The sequence below is a fragment of the Columba livia genome, chromosome 1 (genome assembly GCF_036013475.1).
Source record: "Columba livia isolate bColLiv1 breed racing homer chromosome 1, bColLiv1.pat.W.v2, whole genome shotgun sequence".
Taxonomy (NCBI): domain Eukaryota; kingdom Metazoa; phylum Chordata; class Aves; order Columbiformes; family Columbidae; genus Columba; species Columba livia.
This window is the reverse complement of record NC_088602.1, coordinates 9119428-9134046: the sequence shown is the minus strand read 5'-3', so window position 1 is coordinate 9134046 and position 14619 is coordinate 9119428. Positions and strand designations below refer to the sequence as shown.

General features: G+C 44.7%; 1 protein-coding gene across 5 annotated transcripts in view; it reads right to left on the bottom strand.

The window, feature by feature from the left end:
* The window catches only part of RAB30 (RAB30, member RAS oncogene family), a 57850-nt gene that overhangs the window by 28605 nt on the left and 14626 nt on the right, over positions 1–14619 (bottom strand). The window contains exon 2 of one of the 5 annotated variants that reach the window (XM_065034149.1): positions 3999–4135. The exons of the other annotated variants lie outside the window; for them this stretch is intronic. The gene's annotated coding sequence lies outside the window, so the exon portion shown is untranslated. The remainder of the gene's footprint in view (positions 1–3998; positions 4136–14619) is intronic. 5 annotated transcript variants of the gene reach the window in all.

Genomic DNA, 14619 nt, shown 5'->3' with positions numbered 1-14619 from the left:
GAAAAAAGCAGTATATTATTAAAACCTCAGTCCTACCCAAAAATTTGATTTGGAGAGTTTCCTGCTCCTCAACCCTTTGCTCGGACTATTTCTGCTAGAGAAATCAAGCAAGCTGAGTAGGTGCAAGTTCTCATATACCACATATATGTTTCACCTCGCCAAGAGATTTCTATAAAATACAGAAAAGCCAAAGTTGAGAGGTTTCGCATCAATGCACAGAGCACACAGCCCTTCCCTTTACTTCTTCTGCCACCACAGACAATTTGCACCTTTCCAGACTACTTTGATCTGACCACGGCTCATACATCACTTGGCCTGCAGGAGCTTATGCAAGAAAGTGCTACAGAGGAACCCACTGACATGCAATTACAGGTGTTTCACCATAAAACAAGCAGGTAAATCCAGCACCAACACCATCCCAAAGAAGAGGCTGGAGCAGCAGCTCTGCTTTACCAGGCAGAAGGAGCTCAGGGCAGTGGTGTCTATGCTCAACACGAGAGGGCCCGCATCCAGACACCAGCTCTCTTCACCTCCAGAGATGACCTATTGCAGACTGTCCTCTCCATCTGCCTGGTTTGCATAATGCTGGAGGTTGCAGATCTCATATTTAGGAGTGATCTTTGGATCTTCACATGCTCCTGGTATCCCCCAATGGTGAAAAGGCTTTGTGTCCATGCTGTCCACAGACAAGTGAAGTCTTCTGGGGAGCTTTGCTAGTTCTGGTGTCAAAAACAGCACTAACACACATCATTAATCATTTTTTGCTGTATGGGGGAATGATGGGTGGTGTTTGGGTTGGACACATCCTTGAGGATCTCAGAGCTACCAAAGGCTCTTCAGGAGAGGCCATGAAAGTCACAGCTTCTGTGGTCCAGTGTCCTCATTCAACTTTCCCACCTTCTGGAAGGAGGGGGAGAGTCAGTGACATTTGTAACACACTTTGGTGTTGGGAACACCCAGGAAAGTGCAAAATATCACATGCAGACAGCAAGTTACAGTCCATCAAATGTATTTGAGGATTGAACTGTTAAGCAATGATGATTCTCCTCACACAGATAAATGAACTAATCCGATTTCTGCATTACTTAGGACAAATGAGATGCACACACAGAGCACTTGCAAAATAACAGATAGTAAATTAATTTCTTTAGGATTAAAAAAAAAAAAAAAAAGTGCTGACATGTACATCCCTAATGCCACAGTAGCGGCTGACCAAACTACACGTGAGCAGCAGCAGGCCCAGGATACACACCACCCCAGGAAAACTGCTTCCTTAGAATCACAGAACACCCCAAGCTGGAAGGGACCCGCAAGGATCATCGAGTCCAACTCCTGTCCCTGCACAGGACAACCCCACAGTTCACACCGTGTGTCTGAGGACATCGTCCAGTCTCTTCTTGAACACTGTCAGGCTTGGGGCCGTGACACCTCCCTGGGGAGCCTGTTCCAGTGTCCAGCACCCTCTGGGGGAAGAACCTTTTCCTCATGTCCAACCTAAACCTCCCCTGGCACATCTTCCTGCCATTCCCTCGGGTTCTGTCACTGGTCACCAGAGAGAAGAGCTCAGCCCTGCCCCTCCTCCTCCCCTTGTGAGGAAGCTGTAGCCGCCATGAGCTCTCCCCTCAGTCTCCTCTTCTTCAGGCTGAACAAACCAAGTGACTTTCGTTTCCAAGCAGGAGAACAGCCCCACACTCCATTTACTCACAGAAGCTGGGTTCTGACTGCAAAGAAGTCACTGCCACCCTAACACATGCTTTTATAAATGTCTTCCAAGACGTGCCCAGACATGGAGAAGCAATAACGCATGCTCAAAACAACAGCCTGTTGGTGTTGGCCACGTTAGAGCAAATCTGGGACCACCGAGCTGTGCGCTATGCAGCAACACATTTTTGGATGGAAGCAGTTAAAGACTTGGCCAGCACAGCAGACAGGCTGACTTCCAAGTGTGGAAAACTGCATTGCCAGAAATCCAGCCAAAAATGCTGGTTTATCCACTAAAAAACAACAGCTTCTTCCCAAAGGAAAACAACACAAAATTATTTTTATTTTTTTTCTAAACTACAGCCAAGCATTAACTGGAACATGCCTTGCATTGAGAAGTCCAGAAAGCTTCCTAAGCACAGCTCTCTACAACAAGAAATAAAGCTTCTGCACCTAGACCTGACTCCCTGAAATGGGGAAATCCATCAGCATCTCAGGTGAGAACCGCTTTGCCTTTAGAAATCAGGTGCAGGATCAAGCAGAACCTCAGGTGTCTCCTGGGTGAGGGTTTTGGGGACAGCAGCACTACAAGCAGAGAGGCAAAGCTGGAGGAGGAATGGTTCATCCTCACTGCAGAAAAAAGGTATGTGTGCAACAAGCAGGTAAGAGGCAAAGAAATCTCTTAATGCATTAAGTTTACTGGGCTAGCATGGGTTTGGGTGGCGTCAGTCATACGTGGAGATGTTTTGACACTGGGTGACAAGGCTCTGATAAAACACTTGCAAGATGAGACAGCTTGACACCAATATTTTTGACAAGATACCAGAAAAGCTGTCACAACTAAAGGATTTCAATAAAATATTTACAAGAACACCGTGACTCAAGTGAGGTTGCAAACACAGAAGTATTTTAAGTGTAAGTATGTCATTAACCAATGACATTAGTCCCATAATTTTATTGTGAAATATGAGTATGTACATTAGACAGTTTGGCTTATAAAACCACGTCCAAGAAATTTTTATTTGAGTTTAAACTACAATGACATGTCTCACTGCTGTTAACCATATTGTTTTGATTATGCCAGGAACTGTGGTATGAACAAACTAAAAATTTTCTCTAACAAGGCTTTGTTTTGTAAGAACACTTTTTAATTAAGAAAATAAGCAGGTATTTCCACCTCTTGATTTCTGCTCAAGTTAGCTTTGTGATTAACTGGGATTTACATCACTTCTCCATTAAACCCAGCAGAAGTAACAATTAATTAAGCCTCATCTAATCTCACTTTCACATGGCTGAGATCAGTGTCTGTGCTTGGTACCCTGCGGCTTGGTCTGCGGGGTCAACAGCACCGAGTGCGATGCTCCGGTACTGGGCCAGCCCAACAGAAACATCCTGCAGGAGCAATCTGAAAGCTGAAAACTAACTGCTATATTAAGATGAGAGTTTGCTCTTTGCTCAGGACGGGCAACAGGATCCACAAAAACAAAACAAAAACATTTTTGGCTCTTTGCTCTATGGCTTATGACAGATATATCAGACTTAACAGGTAACTTTCCCAAAATACAACAATAAATTAGCAATACCAGCAGTAAAGGGAACAGATAATAAACAAGATAAAAACCCAAGGCTGGTTTGGGTTAGAAGAGACCTTTAAAGATCATATAGTCCGACCCCCTCCCATGGGTAGGAGCATCTTCAACCAGATCAGGTTGTTCAGAGCCTCCGTCCAACCTCCCCTTGAACATCTCCAGTGACGCAGCATCCACAACTTCTCTGGGAAACCTGTCCCAGTGTCTCACCACCTCACTATAAAACAAACACACCACACTGTTATGCACACTGTTCCTGACAAGCTATTTCAACATCCACTGAGCTGATTTTACTAATATCCAGACAGCTACACCCCCTGAGAAGCAGACACAGGACCTACCACTCCTCCATACCAGACTCAGTCTGCACCCCACATCACCAGATCTCCAAAGAGGAGACGCACGCACTCCCGCTACCAGCTACGTGTGCTCGCAAGATCAAAGCCAAAACTGCAAAAACCAAGACACTACAGTTTAAGAACTATACCTGCGCTGCAGAAGCTTGGGAAAAATAAAATCTCTGAAGCATCAGGATAGACAAGGTTTCAGTGAGACAATCTTGATCCCTAACTAGCACCTCTCATGCATTTTATGTTTCAGCCTGAAACGCATTCAAGGAGCCTTCCAAGACAACTGCTTGAAGAAGCTTTCTCCAGGAAGGATCACAAAATTATTAGGGCCACTAATCGCACAGTGCAGGTAACTCACCTTCAATCAGTCATTTGCATCTGGATTTTGGGGGGCAGCATCTTCCTGGTGACTTGAGAGGGAGCCTGACATCCCCAGGCAAAACATTCAGTGTCTTCTATTTCAATAGCACAGCCTGCTACTGCAAAGTGGGACTGCTAAGAGAAAAGGGTTTGTTTGTTTGTTTTTTACTTACATGAGGAAATAAATAAATGATCCTGTGTTGCAGCTGGAGGCCCCTTTGTCTCAACCACACGTGCAACATCAGCCACATGGGAGCTGTGCATCACACCCCTGTGCCACCACAATATGAAAGGTGGCAATTTGCAACGGCGCTTTGGTATTTAAGAAAGAATTCTGCCTCTATTATGCATTTTAAAGGAAGGTTTCTCCACCAGAAATGATAGCTTTTTGGAACTTGAAGTGATGGGGAAATAAAACAGAGTTAAGTGTTATAGGCTCCTGTTAAGATGGCAGAGGCAACACAATAGCATTTAAATCCTTAGAGGGAAGGAGATGAAGATGCTGGAGAAGATGAGGGCAGCTCAGGGAAGCTCATCTCCCAGGTCCCTGCTTCCTCAAAAGACAGGCTCAAAAACCAGAGGGCCCCCTCTGCCACTAAGGTCAAGTTTGGTGTGATGGGTCTAGGCTGGACCTAGGCTCATTATTGCCCCAGTGCTCCCCAGTTCATCACCTCCTCTTATTTCCAGATGGGAAGTGCATTATAGCTGTAACATCACACATGCTCATGCATCCAAGCACATATGCTTCTGTTTCATAACAAAACTGCACCACCAGTACTAGCACTGTCCCTTCTAAATAGTTTTCCTCTCTAAAAATGCTCTTATTTGATGGAAACCCCTCAGCTGGGATCTGCGAACCCATCTGGCAAGTGGCTGAGCTGATAGGGAATATTCTTTGCATTTCTGCAAAGAAACACTACGGTACAGATTCAACTGCAAGTATCTGCCAGAAAAGCAGATGTTTCACAAAAACAAGCTGTTCAGAGGGGGAAGAAAGTGGAAAGAATAGAGACTTGGATGTAGCTCCGGGGCTGGTTTAAGCTGATGTGAGCTCTGCTGCCTCCAAAGGGAAGGGTCCCAGCCCTGCCCACACCCAGCACCCTGCCTGCTGTAAGAGGGACCCAGGCCGGGTGGGAAAAGAATTTGGGGGTGGGATAGTAGAATTAGATTTTTAAAGCCCTACCCCCATAATTTTGTTTTAGTAAAAAAGTATATTTCATATAACTCGTATGTCTCTAACGGTAGTTTCCTATCATGGCTCCTAAGTAAGATTTTTATAAGGATATCACAGGTCTTTTCATAGAATAAGGAACAATATTCATATTTACTTCACGCACTAACATGTAGCTGGTTTTCAGTTCCCCTTATTACTTTCAGGTGGTTACAGTACTTTTCATTTGTTCTAAATCTGCAAAAATACGGTTACAGATCATGGGCTGCTATCTGCTGTTAAAACCTCATTTCAGCTTTGGGCCAGCTGCCATTCAAGAGACTGCATGGGTTAAATTTGAACCCAAAATCCCAAAAAGCAAAAAAGAAGCTCTGTAATGGAAGCTTTCTGTTCTAGGCCTCCTACCACTGCAGGGACATTACTCAAACAGCTTACCTAAAAGCCTGAAATCCGAAAACATAATTTAAAAACTGCGTTCCAGCAGCAGGGACATTTAGATTTATTATTTAGAGCTGAGGCAGCAAGTGGTACCTTGAGAACTAAAGCAGGCAAGGCCCACAAAACCAAACGTCGCATGTGCACGCACACAGACATTAAAAGATCGCCTTGGTCACAGCATTTCTCCAGCCCAGATAAATCACATCTTCACCTCTGCACACCTCTGCTCCCAGCTCAGCTGTTCCCCGTCTCCAGCCACACAGGTTAATAAATTATTGCAGAGATTTGCAGATAGAGATTTGCATTTGGAGAGAAGGTGAAGGCACAACCGCAGCTTCTGCAGCACCAACATTCATTCTTTTGATGTTGTCAACACTCAACAGTCCTATGACATAGCCAAGATCTCCCAAAGCTGGTACTTCTGCTCAAAAATATATTCCCACCACAAATATGACCTCTCCGGGCTTTTCCAATATAGACATCACTGTGTTATATGTAATACTACATCAAAATAATACTACTACTGATCTCCTGGCAGCAGCCTAATAAGGTTTTGACCTCTTTGGGACTAGTTTCAGGAAGCAGAAAGTCATTTCCCTTGGATGACTTAAACAGTAGTCGGTCCTCTGAACGCACTGATGCCACCATGACGTGTGCAGCCTGGGCAGCACTATCACCGCCCAGCGAGGGACCTTCGCACTCGCTGCCACATGGTCATGGGGACACAACTTGGCACGTCAGCACCATGTTTGTGACCATTTATTTTTATTCCTTAGCAACAGAGCAGCTCTTGGGCTTGGGTTTGCTGGGTTTTTGTGTATGTGTGTGTGTTGAATCTATATTTGGCACCCTGGGGAAATTCCTGAGCAGAAGATAGCAATTTTTAAAAGAGAGGATAAATGCTGGCGCTCGAGCTTTGCTGCCAGTGACAACACCCACAGGCTTTCGGTTCCTGTGAAGTGCTCAGACTCGAAGCCAACGGGACTCCTCACATGGACCAGGCATCAAGAGTCACGTCGATCACCCTTCCTGCCTTTGCAAAACCTTGCCCCGGCATCAGAATAGGAAAAGATTTATTGCCTCATAAAGCCTCCAAGCCATTTGTATCCTGTGTAAACCAACATCTCCAAGGCTCTGAACCTCATCACTGTCCAGCAGCACTGATGGGTCCCGCGATGGTTTTCGTCCTGTGGGAGCCAGGACCCCTCAGTAATCGCACAGTCTCAAAGGGGAAAACAAAACAACCACCACCAAAACAGAAAAAAGAGATACTTCAGTACAATACAGTAGTTCTCAACTAAGACACCATTCTTACCTAAATCATGATTCTAAATCATGAAAATATCAATATCCCCCAGCTCTCCAGAGTTCCCAAGCAAACACGCAAATTAAATCCTGCCAAATCTACATGAGAAAAACAAATAACACCTGATGTTTCCCAACTCTGGTAGCAACATGGCCTCTAAAAAAAAACAAGATTTAATCACAGAGAAATCACATGGCTCAGCAGTTTCACTGGTTGTCATGGCAAATGAAAATCCCACACTCCCTGATTTGTGTGTTTTAGAAGAAAGACAACAACAAAAATGCCTTTTTTTTCAATGACTAGAAAGGAATGTTTTCCTAACAATCGCTGGTGAACCCACTGCACACTATATATAAACAGCTGCTCCTTCTCAGGGAAAATGTTTGCTGTTTCTTACTGAGCGACTCTGAGGGATCCAGGCAATTCAGCCCCAGCAGACATCCAGGCGCGGGTAATGAGAATCATGTGCTTTTAGATGTGTTGACTTCTTGCCTGCCAAAGGGAGCCCGAACTCCAATAGCTGGAGGGGGTCTCAGCTCCAGGCTCTGCGGGCACAGCGTGGGGACCCTGGCAGTGGCACCAGTCCCCTCCCCTGCTACAAATGCAGCATCACCGTGGTGCTTCTTGCCACACGTCTGCTCACGGGAGTTCCTTCCTGCGTTCTCAAAGCAAGTTGAAAACCACAGGTATTTGTGTGAGCTTCAATCTGCCTGACAGGTAACAGCAGCAAAGACACCCCAGCATTTGCTCTCATAAACGCGATGCAGAGGAGCCACGGCAATGATCAGAGGCTGGAACAGCTCTGCTGGGAGGACAGGCTGAGAGAGCTGGGGTTGTTCAGCCTGGAGAAGAGAAGCTCCAGGGAGACCTCATCGTGGCCTTTCAGTGCTTAAAAGGGGCCTGTAAGAAAGATGGGGACAGACTTTTTTAGCAGAGCCTGTTGTGATAGGACAAGAGTTGATAGTTTTAAACTAAAAGAGGGGAGATTCAGGCCAGACATGAGGAAGAAATTTTTTACACTGAGGGTGGTGAAACCCTGTCCCAGGTTGCCCAGAGAAGTGGTAGATGCCCCATCCCTGGAGACATCCCAGGCCAGGCTGGACGGGGCTCTGAGCAGCCTGATCTGGGTGAAGATGTCCCTGCTCATGGCAGGGGTGGCACTGGATGAGCTTTGAAGGACCCTTCCAACCCAAGCTATTCTATGGCTCTGTGATCAAAAACACCTTGTACATTGCCTGCACGACCAGAACCACACACCTTAGAGATTTTCTGAATACAGGTGGGAGATGATTTGGCTACAACTTCAGGAGCAGGTCCCCATAGAGCCAGTCCCTTCCAGCCACGCTGCCTTTTGTTTTTGCCTGCATGCTAGAAGCCTGGGAAGTTGAGGATATCCATACGACAGATTTCCAACACTCATTTCACCACCAGGTCTTATTTGGTGGGTTTTGTCTGCAACCCTTCCCCTCCTGCAAATCCTTCTCTTCATTCCCAGACTCCAACACAAGGCCTTTTGTCCAGGAGGAACAACAGGACCCTAAAGAATAATGTTTATTACAGAATGTTGTAAGCAATGCTCCTCTCTGGGTTTGTTTTTTTCTGCCACCTCCATCTGCCATGACTGCACCAGGGGGACCAGAAGTTGCACAACCACACACATGCAGCTGGCTGGAAAGCAGCCCCTTCTCTAATGAAAACCACAAGCTCCTTCCTTTATATTCCCCAAAAGGCAGCTGTGTACTGAAACCAGACCATTTCACTTCAATGCTGGCCATGTACGCACACCGAGGGCCATATCCGACTGAAGTCATGGGCATCAGTGCACATTTGTGCTGCAGAACCTACATTGCACCACAAACCGAACCAGACCGTGCTCCTCCCCAGACTTCATCCACAAAGCTGAGCCACTATCAGGGGTACCCATGCAAATCAGCTAAAGGCTGATAAAGGGTATTACAAGCATAACTTGTTTGGATTCTTTATTTTTTGGATATGAGGCAGAAAGGAGAAGATTCAGCACCATCCTCCTCCCTGGCCAGACTGTGCCTGCAGGACTATGGGTGAGACACCCACCTTCTCATTTACAGACCAAAAGCAGGTCACTTTGTATGGAGCATGAGATAAACTGATTTCCAAACAACTTTTCAGCTCAAACACTGTGAACTGTATCACAAGCCTCATATGTTAACCATTCCCAAACTCCAGAACTGAAACGTTGAAGCTGCTGAAGTTACTGAAAATGCAATCACAACCCAGGAGACAAGAAGACTCAGCACTTTCATCCAGATAATAAGACAAAAGCACAGAAAACAGGATGTCTCCATGCAGGACTCCAGCCAAAGAACCCCACAGCCCACTGACCCCTCAGCATCCCTCCCCTGCAAGGGTTGCTGACTTGCACACTCAGCCCTCCAGCACTTTGGGGTCCAGAGCATTTCTGGGTTTCTGTGCATGTGGGTGGATGCAGGGAGGGATGGGCAAGGGAGAAAGCACAGACCGAATGGGAATCAGAACACAGTCTGAGAAAGAAAAGGAAAACAGAAACAAAATCAAAACTGAGCAAGATAATTCTCTTCAAGGTGTTACACCAGAGCGGGCTGACACTGTTGGACATCACGCAGTTTTAATCCTTTAAGTTTCAGGGATGTGACAGAGCAAATGTTTTTCATCCTGACTAGGAGACTTTGTCCTGAGGCTAATGCCAGCTAGTTACACTCAGGTGTTCAACATCTGGACACACAGTCCTGAAATAAGAATTCTGGCTACAGAAAGACCATGTTATGAGTGTCTTAAATACATATTGGGTTTGACATTCTTTCTTTAGGGTATGGCTTGGAGATGGCATGACACAGACTGTGCTTATGGGGGTATGGAATATCTCACATTTGTTCATTCCCTGTAGTTCCCCAGTTTTACACAAAATTATTTAGATTGCCACCATTTGTGCTTTAACAAAATGGGCAGTCTAGCCCATAACACTGCTTGCAATTCAAAACTCAACATGACGCATTTTCATCTAGTAAAACGCGGATTTCCCGCTTCGTGTTTCATTTTGCCATTTACTCCAAACGCAAGCGCAGCTTTACTGCCCCATCAAATATAATATAAAGCACTGCACGAACACTAGCTCCTATTGCACAGGAAATTGGCATTAGTTACAAACAGATTTCATGCCTAAGAGAGCCCATTTAAAGCAAAGAACAGACTTCTCTAGAAGTTCTATATTTATTTCTAGTCCTTTATGTATTTCTGTACTACATATGACTGAAATCAGCAGTGGGATATCCAGGACTGTACCACAAGTCAGAAAATAAAGATGATTTTAGTGTGCGTGCATTCTTATCCTCCCAGCAGGGGGGAAAAAAAGGTAAAGATAAGGACTAGATGTCAGAATATAGGTAGACTTTTTGGTTCTGCTGATAACAGCTTGCAAGACAGGTCCTACATGGTGTATTCTGGATGTTATTCTTCCCCGTGTGACAGTCATTATTATACGCATTGCCCTGAAGTGGCACTGCAAGACCAAACCCCCTATCCCGCCAAGCTCTGTGCAAGGAGCTTTTATAGAAGCATTAAGATTTAACTCCACAAGCGCATGTACAAAGTCACTGGTTTTCTCTCTGAAAACAGAGGGTTTGCAACAACTTGCGTCATTTTATCACAGCGAGCTAACTCCAGCAAGAACAAGCAAATTCCAGCTTTGGATCACCTTTTCAAATTCCTCTGGTCTCCAATCTATTTAGTTTCTCTCCAAGGGAAGAGAAATCTTCACTGCTAATGCACGCTACTGCTCCCTTTTAGCACAAGCTCCTCAGCATCTCTGCAATAGTCACATGCAGAAGAGCTTAAATTGAGCCAACTTGAACTGGATACATATACAATAAAAAGCAAAAGAGAAGCTGCTGTGGTGGTAAAGAATCCACTCAGGGTAACAAGACTTCCAAAATTGGCTTCATCTGGACTGAGGTATTTGCTTAGCTGGCATTACCCCGAATTGCTACAGATGATGGTGAAAGGAAACACGTTATAGCTGTAAAAAAATCGCAGAATCATGGAATCGTAGAATAGTTTGGGTTGGAAGTGACCTTTAAAGGAAAAAAAGTGGTGGAAAGAAAACATGAAGCAATTTTGTTTTAGGCTTGTAAAGGAAGAAATAAAAGTTAAAGGGTGAAAATACGGCGGAAACAGGAAACACAGAAGGATATGGGATGAATCTGGAATAAAGATGTCTATGCAGATGCTGCTGGAGCACCAAGGCACGATTCCAGACAGCAGCACTGCAGAGAGGAGCAGCCGTGCCCAGCACAGCAAAACAAGAGCAGGAGAAATGCAGCCCAGAGGGGACGATGGAAAGAACAAACTGGAAAGAAAGTTGTTCCTAACCCTGCAAAGACACCTGCCAGCTACCTACAGGGACAAACTCAAAAGCTTCGGGGTTATTTCTGCCAAAAGTTAGCGAACACTCTGTTTCTAAAATCGCAAAGGAGACGTGTATTCTGGTGAGAATGTGAGTTGGATCTGGGAACCTAAATTCAAACACTGAACACAAATCGAGTTTGAGTGCAAATCTCAGTGCCCACCCCACAGTCACTACAACCACAGCTAACACAGCCGCTGTAATAAAACGCGCATTGGTAAGTCACAAATAGGCTTTCAGTTCACTGTCAAAAACACAAAACAACCCAAGACAATGAGGGAAAATTAAGTGTCAAGTACCTCATTTGTGATGCAACACAAGGGGACAGGTTTGAGTATTGTTTTGGCATAGAAATGTAGGCTGGCTCATGGCAAAGACAAGTGCTCCACATCAAAAAAAAGCCTTTGTAGCCATTGGAGTGAAGAAGTTCACCTCCAGTGGAGAAATCCAAGTTTTTGCTGTGGGCTTCTAATCCACTGCTTTGGTTCACAGCTATTTCTGCTGCTCTGCAGTAGCTTCACATACTGCCTGGGGTTACAGCTGGCAGCTCCAAATTCTCAAATTGGTTTGAGTCTCTTTTCTTGGCAACTAATAACCTCCCTTCCTCCTCCCATGAAATCAGGTAACCACTGAGACTTCCCAGATATGAGTTGCAGGGAATGAGGATCACACATAAAACACCACATTTGCAGTTCTTGGTACATTTATTACATTTAAACCGTGATGAAGACAATGTGTGCTCTTTGGAGCAGAATCTGTGTCCTCTCACGTCTGCTCCAAAACCAGCAAAATTAGGCTCAAGCATGGTTACAAACTTCATCCCCTTCACCTTCAACACAAATGCAATATTGGACAGATCCAGATCTGGTTGTAAAGATCATGTTGGGATTAGGAAGCCATGATTAAAAATATAACCTTTTATCAAGTTAAATTCTTAATTCATCATGCCATTACAACAATCAACAATTCAAACATGAAAATAACTCGACCATCAGTTAAGAGCACATGTGCCCCATTACAGACACTGTATGTGTGGCTTCTCTCTTTTGTCCACTTCTCAGACTGTTCCTTCTTGCTTTTGTTATTTGCTACTTGTTGGTACCTTGATGTGTATGATGCAAGTTTTCTTTATACCAAGCTATACAAAAGGTTGTATAGACTCCAGCAACATAAATCCAAATTCTGCTTCGAGAGAATATATTACAATTTTTTTTGTCTATCATGTTGAGAGAGGCCTGTGGCATTTTTAAAAGGTCAGAGTTACAACTCAAAAGCTTAACTCAACATTTAACTATTGCATGGGGGGAGTGTCCAAACACATTTTTCACCACACACATACCCACACGTACATCCTTTGAGTTTCAAAGGGAGAAGAAGTCGTGCTCAAACAGTATATACATTTGACTCTTCCCTCATCATTAAGACTAACTTCAAATCTCCATGGTGATAACAACTAAATTTGAGCCAGGCTGATGACCTCACTGTACTCTGTACTACACAACAATCACTTCATCAGCATTTTTTCCCATCTCTGACTGCTCTTTACACATGGGTAAGGTCAGAAAAGGTAACAGGTCAAGTGATCTGCCCAAGGTCAGAAATTTGGGAACAGCCCTCATGTAGCCACACCTAAGCCCCAAGCTCTCCTCGTTGGACTGTTTTAACTCCACAGCCTCTTTCCCCCCAACTCTGCTTTGCTTTTTTCTTTTTACTATCCATGATCTCTCCTTTTCTTTCTCTAGTCTTTATATCTGTCTTCCAATGCTCTGGTACCCATGCTCTCTACACAAATTTTTGTCTTTGCCAAGAAAGGTGTAATAGGGCTGGTATTTTTCTCTCTGAACTATTTCTGGGCTGTATTCAGGAAATTCCCCCTTTTAACTAAAAAGACTTGGATAAAAATTACAGCTACCAAAAAAACTGAGGAGACAATTCTTTCTTCTGGCTTCTTCTCCTACCCACTCCAAGGTGCTGGAGGACAGGTCACCCATGACGGCACAGCTCTCCCTTGGAGGTCTTCATAGTTTGTCCATGCAGACAGGCCACATCCCACCGTCCCGCAAATACCTGAATTCTCCCCTGGCCGCTAATGCCCTAGTGCCACCTCCATCCCTGGACTCCAGTAGGAATGCTTTCTACACTAACTGAATGTTCTGCAGACAGCAAATGAACTGGTAAAGCTGTGAATGGCAAGAAAATACGGTTTTTCCTTGCACTGCAGGCTGGAAGGCACCTGGACAGCAAAAGCATCTCTGAAGCTCCAGGAGCTGATGATACATATTGAGAAAGCTTTCAAGCTTAAAAAGGACATCATCAACCTCTTAAACCCCCTCTCCTCTTTTTCCTCCACAGAACAGCTCTTCCCTTCCCAACCAAAGCCTCACCAAGCAGCAGCTTCACCACTCACACAGGTTATTCATGTGAAGAACTGGCTTAACCTCTGTTGGCAATAGAGCTCTTTCCTGCAGAAGTACATCACTAAATCCTTCAAAAATTAAGTCAGTCCCTTTAGGATTAGTCCAACCCAGTATCCCCTTGCAACTCAGTCACTGTAACAATCTTTCTCTGGCCTTAACAGATCTCATCTTAGATCACTGGCATGCCCATAAATAAAATCCTGTTAAAGGACAATTTTCCCAGTTTTCCTGATTTACATCTTCAAGGTTTCCCATTGTTCTTCCTTCCTAACTCCTTGGTATTACTTTTTACATTTATTTTACAACCTAGCCTACATCCCACTAATTATCCTCATCACAAAAGCAGCCATGTCAACCATGCTTTCCCTTGTGCACGGTGACATCTCCCTGCAAACACCCACCAAGCTGTCTCCTGGCCAAAAATACTGCTGTTGCCTGGCTTTTCTCTGCCTGTTTGTGACCATGACCTGTTGCCACCCACCAGAAAGTGCTGAGCTCTGCCAGCTGGAAATTGTGTTTTGTGTTTGCACATTTATTCTGGATGCGATGATGGGCCATGATGTTGTAGCAACACACAGAAGCAAGTAGCAGAAGAAAGGATCCTGCTTGGTGGACCCACCTTAATTTAAAGCAGCAAGTCTCCCCTCTTGAGGCTTACACAACTGTCCCTAAGTGGAAATACCAAGTTGTTACTCCCATGTCACTCATTTTCCTCCAGGTCTGATCCACAGAGAATGGCAATCCCTCCCAGCTCCACCAGCCTGAGACGCTGATGGTGACTTGAAAGCTCAGGTTCCTCGCAAACAGTAGGAGAGCAGGAAATTATAGGGAAGGATTTGAAGTGTCACAAGATGTGTCTTCAGTATTTAC